Source organism: Falco punctatus (genome assembly GCF_963210335.1).
Source record: "Falco punctatus genome assembly, chromosome: 11".
Lineage (NCBI taxonomy): Eukaryota > Metazoa > Chordata > Aves > Falconiformes > Falconidae > Falco > Falco punctatus.
The window spans coordinates 4,892,837-4,907,619 of NC_137591.1; the positions used below are offsets into that span (position 1 = coordinate 4,892,837).

The 14,783-nt window shown below is 41.4% G+C and overlaps 1 protein-coding gene across 4 annotated transcripts in view; it reads right to left on the reverse strand.

The window, feature by feature from the left end:
* The window catches only part of FGGY (FGGY carbohydrate kinase domain containing), a 325,564-nt gene that overhangs the window by 236,133 nt on the left and 74,648 nt on the right, over positions 1-14,783 (reverse strand). For all 4 annotated transcript variants that reach the window (XM_080406372.1, XM_080406370.1, XM_080406375.1 and 1 more), the window contains one exon: positions 1,608-1,672. The gene's annotated coding sequence lies outside the window, so the exon portion shown is untranslated. The remainder of the gene's footprint in view (positions 1-1,607; positions 1,673-14,783) is intronic.

Consider the following 14,783-nt stretch of genomic DNA (forward strand, 5'->3'; position numbering starts at 1 on the left):
TTTTGTTTTTACAATTTTTGCCTGTGTAGAAGGAGCTCTAATGTCTTGAGAACATAAATGTATGTTCATAACCAAGGAGCAAGATCACAGCTGGAATCTACCTGAGCCTCGGATCATATTTCAGCAGTGGCATAAAGCAAAAAAGCAACTTATTTCTCTGTTTAATTTACAAGAGCTACAACTGGAACAGCACATACTAGACTAACTGACGTAACGCACAGGTGAGTGCATGTTACTGGTCCACCTCTGTGCCTGATCCACAGGGAATATCAGCCTGTTTCAGCCAGACTTAAGAGCCATTACCACTGTAGCCCTAGAGGAACCTTGTCCAAACCCTGGTGCATTAGTAAAGGTGGCAGCTGCCATAACAGCCTTCTGTGTAGGCTACAAACCTGGGACATAAAATGGGGGTCCTTTTATTGATTCCAGTCAGTTTTGTACCAAGCCTCCATTGTTCTGTCTTAAAGAATAAACCATTACATAGGACTCATAAGCAATTTTGCTTTTTTTCTTTCAAGGATTAAACAGGAGCACATCGTAATTTCCTTTAAATGCATCTATTATTCATCAGTATTCAGTAAGTTTTATTACGGGCTTAAAAACAACAGTATATATATCTTCATACTCAATTCCGATCTGCTTAAAACAAGAACATGTGTTCTGAAACTCATATTCACTGTTTAGATGTGATTGACCATGAAAGTCACAGGGTATAATACGTGTTCCCTGAGTAAAGACAAGGACAAGTATCTGGCCAATGTTCATTTTTCACATTAGTTTGCTGTAAATAATCTTACATGCAATTTTGCCACTTCCTTTCTGTTGGAGTCTCTGCAAGTAGGTTAGCATACCAGGGCTTGCAGAAAGCCAACACACAGTATTTACAGAGAGGAAGTAAATTAATTTCACTGTCTGATTCAACACTGGAGGAAGGTTTTTTGCTTCACCCACCATAATAAGAGAAGGTACAATCCCTCCTCTAGTCTGGCCATATTACCAGACAAGGATAATTCTGCTGAGTTAGGGCTACAGACAAGGGGACAAAGAAAGATAGGCTTCATTTTTCAGCGTTCATCCCATACAGCCAGTCCTGTAATAGCTGTCATTATTTGTAACATGCGCAGTAGAAGCATAGATGGAGAAAGGAAGCCATGCATGTAACGCTCTCTTTTTAAGCAACCATCGTTTTTTGCAATTATATGTATAAAGGTCATTTGGGGTTTTCCTTCCCTTGAAGTTGGGTTTCCTGAGAGGAAGGAGAGCTGAAATACAGGAACAAGTGGCTGCACACCATTTCCAGCACCAGTAGACCTTCCTCATCGACACAGGTTTAGGAAGCACACCTGAATCTCCAAACTTGCTGATGTCCTCTCTTTAAAGGAGAGAAGATGGGGAAGGAGATGGGTGGAGAAGGTGAAGAGGTGGTTGTGTCCTTTTAAAGGCCTTGCAAACACAGCAAAACTGCTCCCATACCCTTAAATCTATGATAAAAAGTAGGTTGCAATACAAGTGGGAAATACAAGGAAATGTTTCAACCAATAAAATGTGCCGGACTAGCATCAAACTTCCGCTTAAAAAGCTATTTATAATAAACAACAATTACTTACAGTATCATTGCAAGATCACTAGAGGACTCAGAGGTTGAAGAGTACCTGGTTCATCTGGCTGTGACCTGGAAAACAGAGTGTCACATATCAGCAAAAACCACCAGCAATCAACGTATTTTTTACGAGGTCTGTTAGAACAGGAGGTAATGTTCAAACCCAGACTGCTGGGCCACTCTGTGACCTAATCCTGGTCAGAGAGAAGAAAACCTGCCATTCACTAGATCACCACTGATAAAAGAGAAAAACCTTAGTTTACTAGATAAGAACATCAGTTTGTCTGGGTTGCAAATCACTTTTAAGCTCTAAAAGGGTTAACGGGACCCTAGAGATAACAAATACATTATGCAGCTGTGTAGGTGCTAGGAAGATGAATATAGGTTGATTTTTACAAACTTAAGCTATGCAGAGTGAGTCATAATTTGAACCTTGCGTCATTTAATAAATGGGTCTTTTGAAAGTCAACCCACTATGAATGGGCTGCCAGCTCTCAAAAAGCCAGAACCTTGCTCACCGGCCCACAGGCTGCCTAGTTGTAGGATCAGAAAAGCTATTCTCCCTAGGTTATAATGTGATGGTAATAATAGGATCCAAACAAACAACTATATGTTTGTGGGTTTGCTGCATCTCTCTTAAAAGGTCAAAAGGTTTAGATTGAAACAACTTTTTATTTCATGAAAGATTAATCCTTAATCATAAATATGTGTTAACCTCATTGCTGCTTCTGCTGTGCCTTGTAACATTGATTATTCAATTATGTCTCACATCCACTTTTTGATTAATACCTTTGTTAGGAAAACCTTGAAAGTTTAGATAAGTAACGTTTGCCTTTGTGCATTTCAACTGTAAGCTTCTGTGTGAAGAAAATTTTTCTATTTTGTAGTCACCCAGGGAAAAGAAAAGCAAGTGGAGGGAGGTCTACATGTTCACAGGGATCTCAGCACTGAGGAGACGGAATAATCATCTTTTGTTGAATACGAAAATAACAAAAAACAAAGTAAACAATACCCTTTTGTTCTGAACAAGAAAGGCAGGGCTTTAATAGTCTTTAAACGAGATAGAAAATTTCCATCCAAATGGAACCATGGAGTAGGTAGACACATTACAACGTTTTGGAGTTCAGTGATTAAATTTAATACTGTGCCAAACAGTGATTAGTTGATGAAGGGCGTTCATAAACAGAATAGAAACAAGGGAAGTGTGGCTCCGGTATAGCATTAGGCCTCCAGTGCAGTTTGGTGTTCAGCTTTCTACTTTAATAACAGGGTCAAATAAAAAAATGTTTAATTTGATTTATTTCCCTAAGGAAACTCAGTGCAATTGTAAACATAAGCTGACTGGTATATATCACTGAAACTTCAGCATTCAGGGTCAGATCCAAGAAAAGGGCTTAGGTACCAACTGAAGCGCAGAAATGTATCCTTTTCTTCAGCATTTTTCCAGCTCACTAGCTCAGTCCCCCGGCATGGAGTACTTGTACATGTGAATCCCATTACTAGACACTGAATTCTCCTAACTCACTGTGCAGGCAACGTAGCATCCTAATTAAGACTTCTGAATCCCTGCCTCAGAGCTGGGTGCATATGTCCTTTATGGATTTTTGCCTTAGTGCATTAAAATCCCCTATCCAGCCCAATGTGACACATTGTCCTTAACACCGTACATATGAATCAAGAGAATAGGAGCACAAATAATTTTTAACTTCTCTGTGGTCTCTCCCAAGCCTACCCAACCCAGGCAGCAAGCATGTAGTGCACAGAGAAGTCAGCAGCAATACATGAGCCCCATGCATACAGACAGCAACTTCAGCAAATAGTCACTGGTTTTGCAGAGGACAAGCAAGATGGTCCCTTGGTTTTATCAAATGAAATATTACCACCTGGACTCTGAGAAGCTACCTCTGAAGGAAATAGAATTTTCACTTCAGTTTCTGCTAAATGAACTGCTTCAACCCATCCCAGCATCTCAAGTATCGGTATCTGAGGTCTCACAAAATACTCACATAAGTCTCACAATATATAAGCAAAATTAAACTGAGATATACGTGCAGTAGAAGACATGACAGTTCTTTTCTTCCTTTTCTATCATCACCTGTGCCTACGATCCAAGCAAAGGCCACCATCATTCTAATTTGAAGTCCTCTCACTTTATTTTGGACCAGACCTGCTCTCATCTGCATTAGTATAAATCTATTGTCTCTTCATGGACTTTGTCCAACTATATTCTGGTGTAAGCAAGATCAGAATATTATTTTGGTGATAATTTGTGGGGTTATGCTAAAGGTCAACATTGGTGCAGGCCACAGATTTTGGTGAAATCTCATATATTTATGGGGAAAATAATTTACAGTTATGAATTATTATAATAGTAACATGATTTGTTTTTAAATGGTAACTTGCGATTGCAAATGTAATAAAAAAATAAAAGAATCTTGCATAAAATTTTCAACCCATCCATCAATTAACAAGAATTAATCACCAAGGGTGTTATGTGTGCTAAGTTAGCTGCAGCTTTCATTACAAGAAAATAAAACAAAAAAGTCTAGGAAAAATTGTCTTGGAGTCTCTATTTAGCACTTCAAATGAATGGTTGTGCAAAGCTCCTACTGGAGTCCTTGTCACGGGCAACTTCCCTGACTGCCAGAGGGCCAGGGAGCCTTTCTCCCTGGAGAAAGTTGGAGAAGCAAGTGATTTGCACCTTAAGAAAAATTTCAGACTTACTCTTTGCGTATGATTTGTGTTCCAGGTGGTGGTAAGATGTAAATCCTAGAGCCTTTCTCAACAATGATCAAATGCCAAGAAGTGGAGCAGTTTACTGGAACCGCAGCAGCTTCTAATGTCTTTGCAATGACAGCTTTAACTAGAACGGTACAATATTTTATATTCTGTAAAGCTGAGCTAGACCATTTTGGCAAAGAGTCTGTCTGCCTACCAAGGGTGGGGTAGGTAGTTACTATCTATATAATGACTTCCGACTGCAAGTGGGTCAGGTAATTCAAATAACTAGCCAAAACTGCCTTTGGTCGAGTCTGGTGGAAGTCTAGCCTGTAAGTAAATATGTCCCTCTGCTACAGACTGCACATCCTCTGCCATGTGATGTCTCAGCCATTTCCTGGTACTGCCACTCCAACGACTACTTCACTTCATCTCCCTCCGATTGTAACATCGGCAGTTTCACCACCGAGGCTGCTGTTACTGCACTTTCTGGTGTCAATGGCCTGCTGTGAACTGAAAAAATACCTGCTGGAAAAAACAGTCAAGCACTTGAATGACACCAAAGGCTCCTTCTCTCTCTGCCTTTGTTGTAGTGCATCGGGCAATCAGCCAGTTTGTCAGTTCTGCTTGTCCGGCTCCAAACCAAATGTTTCAGAATCCAGCCTGCACAAATAATCAGGTTTTAAAAAGAAACTGCAGCAGAAGATCAGCTTGCTGCACGTGATCAGTGTAATGCTTGGCTTTCCCTCAACCTGAGCCTGCATGCCTTACATTCAAACACGTGGACTGTGTTTGATCCTGGCATTTGGACTCAGATAAAAGGGTGTGTGTGTGTGTGTGTGTGTGTGTGTTTGTGTGGTGGGGTGGCAGATCCCAAACTCGGCAAGATGGCAGAGGCGCTGCCTTGCATGGTGGTTAAGAAATAACTCATATCTGGTTGAAATGTTACAATAAAGGTATGAAATAACTTGAATGGTAAGAAGTAACTACCAGCTCCCACAGTTCCTTCAGGCACTACGGATGGGGCAGGCTGCCCTGCCTGATGGCAAAGCTCATTTCTGTGCAAAGCAGCCTGGCCATAGGCCTGCAGCGCAGCAGCCCCTGAGAGAGCTGCTGGGAAAGGACGCAGCGGTTATTGAAAAGATCCTGCAAGTATTCAGAATATAGCTGTTTGCCACAAACATAGTGGTACGGCTTTATTCACCGTAAACATTTTGGGCAACATTGTTCATACTGCACCAATTCACTAAATTTTCTAGGTCTGAAAGGGAGTGGAAATTTTGACAAGCTTTGCAGTTGGTAACAACTCTCACTAAGAAAGTCAAACTTATTTCAGCAGACTACAGTTGAACCACAAAAACAGAGGTCCTGAGGAGCAAGGAGATCCTACAGATACAAGTCAGCAAGACCAAGAGGTGTCACCATGTTTCATAACTCAGTCCTTTACTGGAAACCAAGTCAGCAAAACAAAAAGTTGTTCAGAGGCTCTGGTGGCCTTTGGATTAGAGTGATGCCTTCTGGGGAACAGCTTCATGAATCCTGGCAGTTTAGAGTAGCTCTTTTAAAACATTTCTGAAAATGAACTAGATATTTCATAGAACTATGTTATCTTGAAAAGTTTTTGCTTGTCTGTGTTTCAAAACAAGCATGTTCCTGTAAAGAACAAATGAATGTCACTATTATTCCTAAATGTATTTGTAAATTAATATTGTAACCGTGTCACTTAAAAATACTCTGTTTTGATCTTCACAAGGTTATCCCAGTTGCTTCACCCCATAAAATTAACCACAAACACAATACTGAATGAGTCAGAACACAAAGCTGACTCTAAGAGAAGGGATAAATGCCTCCAGAGAGCACAGCAAGCAGGAGGCATGAAGCAAAGTTAAGGGTGCAGCAGTGTGTGGAAACTGTTGAATGAACAGGAACACTTTTCTGGAAAATTCTTATTTATTTCAAGCTTTATTTCAAGCTCCTTCACCTCCCACCAAGGCAAACGACTCTTGCAGGGTTTGGAACACCTGATGTGATGGACCAAAGTCTGAAGTGGAAAGACGTGAACTACAAGATTCAAGCTCTGAGCAGGATGGTGGGCCACAGGCTCCGGCACTGCTGCGCAGGGGCTTTGAAATGAGTTTCCAAGGGGCTTACACAAAAGGTCCTTTCAAAAGTGCTCCATAAAATACACCTGAAGAAAGACCGTTAGGAGTAGACTTGGTTTAGCTCTGCTCTCGTCTGTTTAGCTCAGGTGTTGTTTTTTCACACACAGAAACACATGTACAGACCTAGTACACCATACAATGCCTCACTAAAGTCTTCAAGTGGTGGTTATAACTTCATCCAAGATCAACAAGACCTTTTTCCACAAGCAATCCTTTGTGTTTGGGAAGCCTTTGCCCTCAGTTTTACTGTCTCCCAATCAACTAACAGGTGCTCTACAGTCAAATGTGAGCTATTTAAGGGCAACCTGCATAACAACTTCCCAGGCTGGCAAGCAATCTTAAATAGTAGGTAGGTACTGGAATGGGTAAGTTTTATTCAGACAAACAGGAACACTCCCAAGAGGAACAGGAAGGGGGGGTGGGGGGCAGGGAAAATGATATCCTTCTTGGTTTCCATTTGGTTTTCTCTTTCCTATGTTGGCATAACAACTCTCAAAGAAGAGAATGAGGCTCCCAAAACCAGACACCGTGGTAATCACATTATACAGTGGTGGTTCTTGAAACTTTCCAGTTTTGTTTTGGTCAACAACATAATATGCTGTTAGTATACATGATATTTTCTCCACTTTCACAGGGCACAGATAGCCATATACTGCTAATACTGAAAGCATCTCATTTCAGGCAATTTGACTTTTATTTTTTTTCCCTGAAGAAAGCACTTTAGGACAGGGGAAAAAAAAGTGAAAAAGCTCTCTCAGCTAGATGCCAGATGTGTCATTTTGCATTGTAAAGCCACACCAGAATTTTATAAGCCATGCAACTGCTCATTTGCATACCATTCCCATATCAGATTTTTAGTCTGTTTCTAGGATCAATGCATTGATGTTTCTCATACAAAATTTCCTGCTAAGAACATTGTATATATGCTGCCTTATGCTGCCAGATGAGTAGAACCATACTGCTGGTTTCTTTGGTCTAATGTCACCCAGGAAAGACTTCTGGATTTTTAAAAATTCATGTCAACCAGAAGAGACTGCTGCTGTGCTCCACTGCTGAGGGTCTTAAAAAAAGACATCAGCCAAATCAGAGGATGTGGTAAGGGTGTCTGCGTGTTCAAGTTCATTCAGATGAGGAAAGAGAGGAGAGTATCAAAGACAAAAAATATCTCAAAGTCTGGTCTATGTCCCCAGTAACTTGTGAATTGCAAGGAGCAATGGAGTGCTTTCACTTGGTGTATACATGAGTAAGCAATAGGTTCCCATTACAACTTCACCAGAGCCCCTCCACGCGCAGAGGCAGAGGGCACAGGGTGGCACGTGGCCTCAAAGGTAAGTTGGTTCAGAGGTGCGTGGGAAGGCCTGTGCAAGCAGCATTACTGGAAAGAAGTCCTGTGGTCAACAAATACGCGTGAGCCTTCACAATCTCCTGGATGTATAAAGTAATACTAATTTGCTGAGATGCTATACAATTACTCAAGAGAGAAATCCCTGCGTAAGTGCTAAGCTTCCAGGCAATGATGAAATTATACTAGGAGACTGTGACATTACTGTAAGTGCCATCGTTTCTGCTACTGTGATGTTTCAGTCTACATAAAAACAAAACTCTTTCCTCTTCTTTGTCCTCTCTTTCCCCTATGCCAATACACAAGTACTGGCACTGCATCTCTTTTATATTTAATCATAACTACTGATATTTATGGGGCATGTGAATACATAGGCAGGAGAAACAAAGAAGATGTTCACAGGCACTGCTGGCTGTGAAACAAGAAGGGCTGTATCACAGGGAGTATGTCAAACCCATAAATGGTTAGAATAATGAAAAAGAAGACTACTTTTACTGTGTAGTCTTAACACATTATACCAGGCCTGATAGCACACACACAGAGGAGCAGCCACACCAGTGAGAGCCAGCAGAGCTCCACAAACTATCACATAATAGAATGCACAAAGCAGCAGGCAGGCCACAGCATCACGGATGCAGCTAGAAGACAAACAGCATCTTCCTATGTATAATGTGACATTTACTATGATATATGGATCTCTGCATGTGAACTGTCTCTGCCTGCACCAAAAAAAAGGCATCTCTTGTGCACAACCAGACAATGGCTAGAATTAGATATACACAAGAGATGACAGTTTACATCATTTAAACCTGGACAGGCCTGCTAGACAGACTGGAGGTCAGCAGGTGCAGAGACTTGCTCTTTGAAGATGCTTACTCAGTATCAGTTGTGCAACAGGTTATCAGCGTGGGTTGCTTCCGTATAAGGTCATGACCCGAAAGAGTGGAAAAACTTGTTTTGTAGTAGTGGAGGGATTTTCCTGAACTAGGTTAAATAATATTTATTTAACTAAAGCCTGCAGTTGCTGGAGTTGCTCTGGACTGACATTAGCATAGCTGAGATCTTTCATCTTCTTTCATCTGCTACAATGCAGAAAATCAGTGCCTATTCATTTTCGTATTCATTCGATGTTCATACCAGAAACTCACAACTGGTTTTCTGGATTCCTTGATCCTTCAGACAGTTTCTCAAACCACAGGAAACTTAAAAATAGCACTGGTTCCAGCCCAGCCACACATTGTTGTTCTTGAAATCTGGGTTAGAAAATACTTACAGTCTCTAAAAGAGAGAGACCTGAAGTGAAGCACCTCTGTTACTACGCTCCTTTATTTAAACTATTAACCCTGAGAACAGAAGAGCTACTGAAGCCAGACTCGCAGTTCATTTTGTTCCTTGACACCGATTCCTACATGTATTCTCCAGTGCCTAGTAAGTGTTTCACCTCTGCAGCAAACATCCCCTGGGGAGAGGGGGAGCGCAACAGTGGGAGACACCGCTTGGGCCTCTGCACTATATTTGACTTTTTATTTTCACCGAACATCCAGGATTTTATTTTTAAGACCTCCACCCTTCTAATTTGAAGAACAGGTTGAAAAGTTACTGGGGGAGAAAGTCAGACATCTCTTTAGCAAACCATGGTAAATATTCTCTCTGCTCTGCAAGGTTTATCATCTAAGGGAAGCAGGTGCTAGTGACAGTTTTGCAGAAATCCACCAGAGTACTCTACAAAGCACTTTTTAGGATTATTTTCAGGAAAGCAGAATGCAGACCTCACCTGGCCCAAATGACAGCCTCTACTGAATGCAGCAATTTTGTATTTATCTACCCTTCACCCACAGACTTCAGGGGGGCTAACAATACTGTTTCCCCGGCAAAGACCCCTATAGACTAATCCAAAATTGATTAACAGCTCCAGATTTGGACTGTGATGGACGCTATAATGGAGTGCTCCTCCCTGCTAAACATGCCTGCTGAAGTGTTTTATTAGCCCACGCAGCAACTGCAGCTGCCTCCTTTCTCCCTACCCAAGCACACTTGCAGTTAAGGATCTTCCTGGTTTGCAAAATTAGAGACAGTACATGCCCGAGCAGCTAGGGCTTGGTATGGTCCAATAAAACAATGAAAGAAGAGCAACAGATGTGTCACCTTAATCCAGTTTAGGGACCTACAATTACTTAATATGCATTTGCCTATCTTAACCAGCCTCTCAATATTATACACTTCTTCTCTTGCCCCCTTTTTACACTTCAGCTGCAATATTTCACCAACTAAGGGGACAATTTCCACTGCAAAGATGCTTAGTATTTTCTATTGTAGTTTGCTTGTGAAGAGCCTACAGCACCTTCTTCATAATCCTTTTTAAGTACAGACTATTAACAAAGGCTTGTAAGTGTCCAGACAGAATCTACACAGAGTGAAGAGGTTATGATTTGAAATTATGTTTCTTTTCCACTGTAGGTGGATCACTATGCACTCGGGAGTAAATCTGCTATCTTTTGGGAATGTTTCCAGTTAACTCCATTCTAACCACATTTGCTTTGCTTGGTTCTGCTTCAGGAACTGAAACTAGCTTGGCTCCAGCATTAAATAACTGAGCAGGAAATAGCAGAAGGTTTACCATATACAGGCTGCCCAGGGGTGGAGCGATATATTGAACTAAAAATATAGCAAAGATTGGTTTGGGACATCCAGATTGGTTCCCTTTTAAATAGGAGATATATAAACTCCCAGTGCTGGTGATTAAGTTATCTTCATTGAAAACACATTCACATATTCAAATGTCACCATGCTTCAAAAAGGGAAGTGTTGAGACTTAAAAGCATTAAGCCCCAAAATAAGGATCTGGTCAAAATATGCATTCTGCACTTTGTCAGTTTGTCTCCGCACCCTTCAGCCGTCAGGGTGCCTCCCTCTGCCCCATCCCACACACAAGCAATGGGGTTAGAGGAAACTTTTAGCTGAACATCAGAAAATTCAGCAATAATTCTAACCTGATAGGAAATTTCATCACGGGTGGGGATAGTGTTTATTTGGAAACTGGAGGAAAGATAGGAATAGCCTCAAGCACCCAGATGAAAAGGGGCAAGCAAAATACAATACTGCAAATGCAATATAAAATTTGTGGAAATTTTGCCAAAGGAGTAGTTGCAAATGAAGTCCCAAGTCATTAGCAGGAAATAATCAAGTACCAAAATATCCTTACAATCAAGATTTCAAATCCTTCAAACTACTGTCCAATCTTTTAATTAACTTGTTATAAAGATGCAACAAAAGAGAGTTTGTGCCCTTAGCTACCTCTGATATACACTAAGGTAGCATCGGCGCAATCACTGAATCAAGGCAAAACAAGTAGAAACGAAATCCACTTCCAGTCTTGGGTAGCAAACTCTAGGTCTGACTCTATGTTACTCTTTCAACAATAAGTATTTTACTGTCTCCCAATCACATTCTGGAAGAATGAATCCTACTCCAGATCTTAACTAGACTGCAAAAATAAAACCTAGATGGCTCATTTATTGATACTGTGAATTATCCAAACAAGTAATTTTATTGCTATTAAGCAAAATATAACAGCTGGAAAAATAAACCTCAAGCTGTTGTTGAGAGTTCAGCTACAGAGAGAGAGAGTGAAATGGTTGAAACAAACAGAAAAAGCACTTCCCAAAGAACGCTGAGAATGGGGTGAGCCCTCGTTTGCTCTGATTACTGCCAGATCGATGTGGCTGTTTGGTTTGATGGATGAAGAGATAGCAAGTCAGGTGGGAAAGTGCCCCCATGAAAGTAAACCTGCATTGTATCTAATCCACTAGGGAGGAAAACTGTGGGAAAAAATATTGTTGGCAAAGTACAAGGCACGCAAGCCTGCTATACTATTCTTGCTGTTCTTCAGAGGAAGACAGGAGCACAGATGTTAATGCAAGGGTCTCCCCAGCCTGGGGAAAAAAAAAGGGGGGGGGTGGGTGGCAAAGAAAAGAGTGCCTATCCAAGAAAGTTACTCCTATCACTATAAGTCTCCCCAGTTCTATTTAAAGAAAGGAAAAGAGCCAACAGAAGAAGCTGTGTTTTGCAGCCCTGCATAAACACCCGCAGATAAGGGTGGTACCAGGTGTCAGCTAGCCCTGCAAAGTCACTGAAATGTCAAGGATTGTTTTTCCTCTACTCCCTTTCTCTTTCCTCTGACTGGGAACTGCCAATGTTTATTTAAAAGATATCCCTTGTATTTGGCAAGAATGCCAGCAGGGCAGACGTTAATGGATTATTATTTGGAGCTGGAAGCCTGCCAAGGTGATAAGGATAGCTTGCCTACCCAAAGGCCCAGAGCCATGCCATTAACAGTGGGAGTCAGAAATGAAATTGTCCTGCCAGATGCTTTGCTATACTGAGTACAGCAGAGACTTTGAAAGCGAGCTGCCTCCAACTTATGTTTGATCTGACCTACAAAAATAATTAAATAAGTAAAGAGGCAGACACGGGCTATAACGGGGGACTAATCCATCTGTAAGACCCAGGTCTGATTCCTCTCTTTTGCAGCAGTGTGGAGAATCTGTTCAAACCACCGTGAAGTCACTGCAAATGTTTCTTTCTGTTCACTTCTCTGCCCTTGAACTAGATCTCAACCTGGAAGCCCTGAACTCAACTGCTAAAAGCAGTGCAAGTCAGAGACCTCATTGTACTGCTGCAGCTTCAACAGTAAAATGACAACAAAAACATACCTCATTTTTAGCTCTGCTCTGAAGAGGAGCCTGTCTTTGTGGAGCTATCCCCACAGTAAAATGGTTAATGCCAGTACCCCCTGAGAAGGCAAGCCTGAAGGAATGTGGTATTTTGTGTCTGAGATATATTTAGATTAACATTGTTTACTATTAATCTTCCTCTCCGCAAAGCCCTTTCTTTCCCAACAGACAAAAAATGACCAGTATCGCTCCACCCTTGTTATCATATGTTCTTTGGAAGACAACCTTTTCCATGGCCCATCAGACAGCATGGACTATAATTAAGGTGCTTATAATACAATTTAGTAAAAGCAGGAGCTGGGGCACAGTAGCATTTACTGCTGTGATTGAAAGCCTTAAAGGTTATGTGGAATTTACCAAGTAGTAATTTTATCTGTTTGGAGCTGGCAAAAAAAAGAAACTCTGTGCTCATTTGAGAAGCTGGTCTGCCACTAGTGAAGTTGAAGTAAATAGAACTGCTTCCCTGCTTCTCATGATTGCATGCAATGAAGTATTACCCCAGACAGCTGTTCCCTCTGAAAAGACAACACGCATGAAGATTTAGGGTTTTTTTTTCTCTGCATTTCTTTTTTCTCACCTTAAAAATGCCTAAACCAAACCCGCAGGCTCACATACTGTTACCTCTGGGAGAACACACAGCCCACCTTTGCTGGTGACCTCTCCTGGACTACGTTCAAATCAGGTTCAGAACATGGTGACACCCTTACGTAGAGCAGTCAGTCATTTCATACCAAGAGTGATGGCTAATATTGCCAAAGGAAATTCAGTGCCAAAATAAAAATACATTTCTTTACTAACTTCTGACATTTTGTTGTGCCTCTGTGCAACTGTTCTTGAGGCCTTTAAGTAGGATTGTTCCCTGAAACAGGTCTCTACCAGCAGCACAAAATTCAGACATCTGGAGCTGTAGAGCCATCCTCAGTATCAAGGTCATCATAAGGAGTGTCAAGTACACAAGTCAAGAGAGAACTAATCTAACAGCAAACCTGGGGTCTGGAACTTGGGCTGACTTTTCTGTCTGCTTTTCATACTACGCTAATTTTGCAGACATTTGAGTACTTGCCCTGTAGCTCAGGCAGCATAGTACAGCTGATTCTGAATGGCTCTGTCCTCTCCCTACTAACTGTCTGAAAGAAGAATAAGGTAGGAAAAAAGACCCCTCTTTTCCATCTGATATTTCTGCCCGGTTTCTTGATGGGAAGATATGTGAGGTTACAAAGACAAAGTCTTTTTGATGGATGTATCAAGAATTAAATGAGATCAAAGTTATTCTACTTTCTGAAGGTAATTTACATTTTTTAGATGGATGCCTAAGCTGGAACACACAATTTAACCAACTCCAGACTTATTTTACTCCACAGTCCTCAAGTGGAATCTTCACAACAGGAAGGTGTGAATTGCTGAAACTCTACTGGGTTGTCAATGGTGAAAGTTAGTGAATTCTTGGATGTAGCTTTGTATTAGCATCACTTTCTGCGGTGATCATTTAATGTGGAGGTTGTTTGGTATCTAAGTGCCTTGGTCTCACAGCCATGAATTGCTGGAGCTGAAGAAAGGTAAGTCACCTATGCATGTCGTGCATGGGGTCTCCAGGCTATGATGGCACAGGTGAAAGTTTGTAGAGAAGAAGAGTGCTGCTGCAAAGAGGGATAAACAACTCAGGCATGTAAACACCACTTATTGTTTCTTTATCATTCACTAGGAAACAAAGATAGTGTTTCTCAGCAGCAGTTTTACCATTACAAACAGCAATCTGATTCCATGGTATCAGAGCTTATTCCTAGCACTAGGAGTGGGTGCACCAAGGAAGGACAGATGGAGGCTGTGCCACAATCAACATGCAGTAGGCTGTCTGTCCTCACCCAGTCATCTGCCTTCTCATTCCTCTCTGACTGCACTGGGACTGCTCTGACCCCACCCCGTAAGCTGTTTCTTTCATGCTGTCTCCTTAGTTGTTTTTCAAGAGCTTTCTTGCTGCCCACATGTGTCTACTCCTCCTCTTGGATGCTGTGGTTTCTACAGAAGCAACAGATTGCTGTGATGTTGTCCTTTTGATCTAATGAGAAAAACTCCTACAACAATGATGTGCATGTGTTTCTTTCCACATTATTTAGCAAGGGGGCTTGGAGACACACATCTCTCCCTGGATCCTACCTTTTCTGTAGGTCCTACCTTTACTGCCACTGCTCTCTCAGCTTAATAAGCTTTTCCCTCCCCCAGCCCTAAAT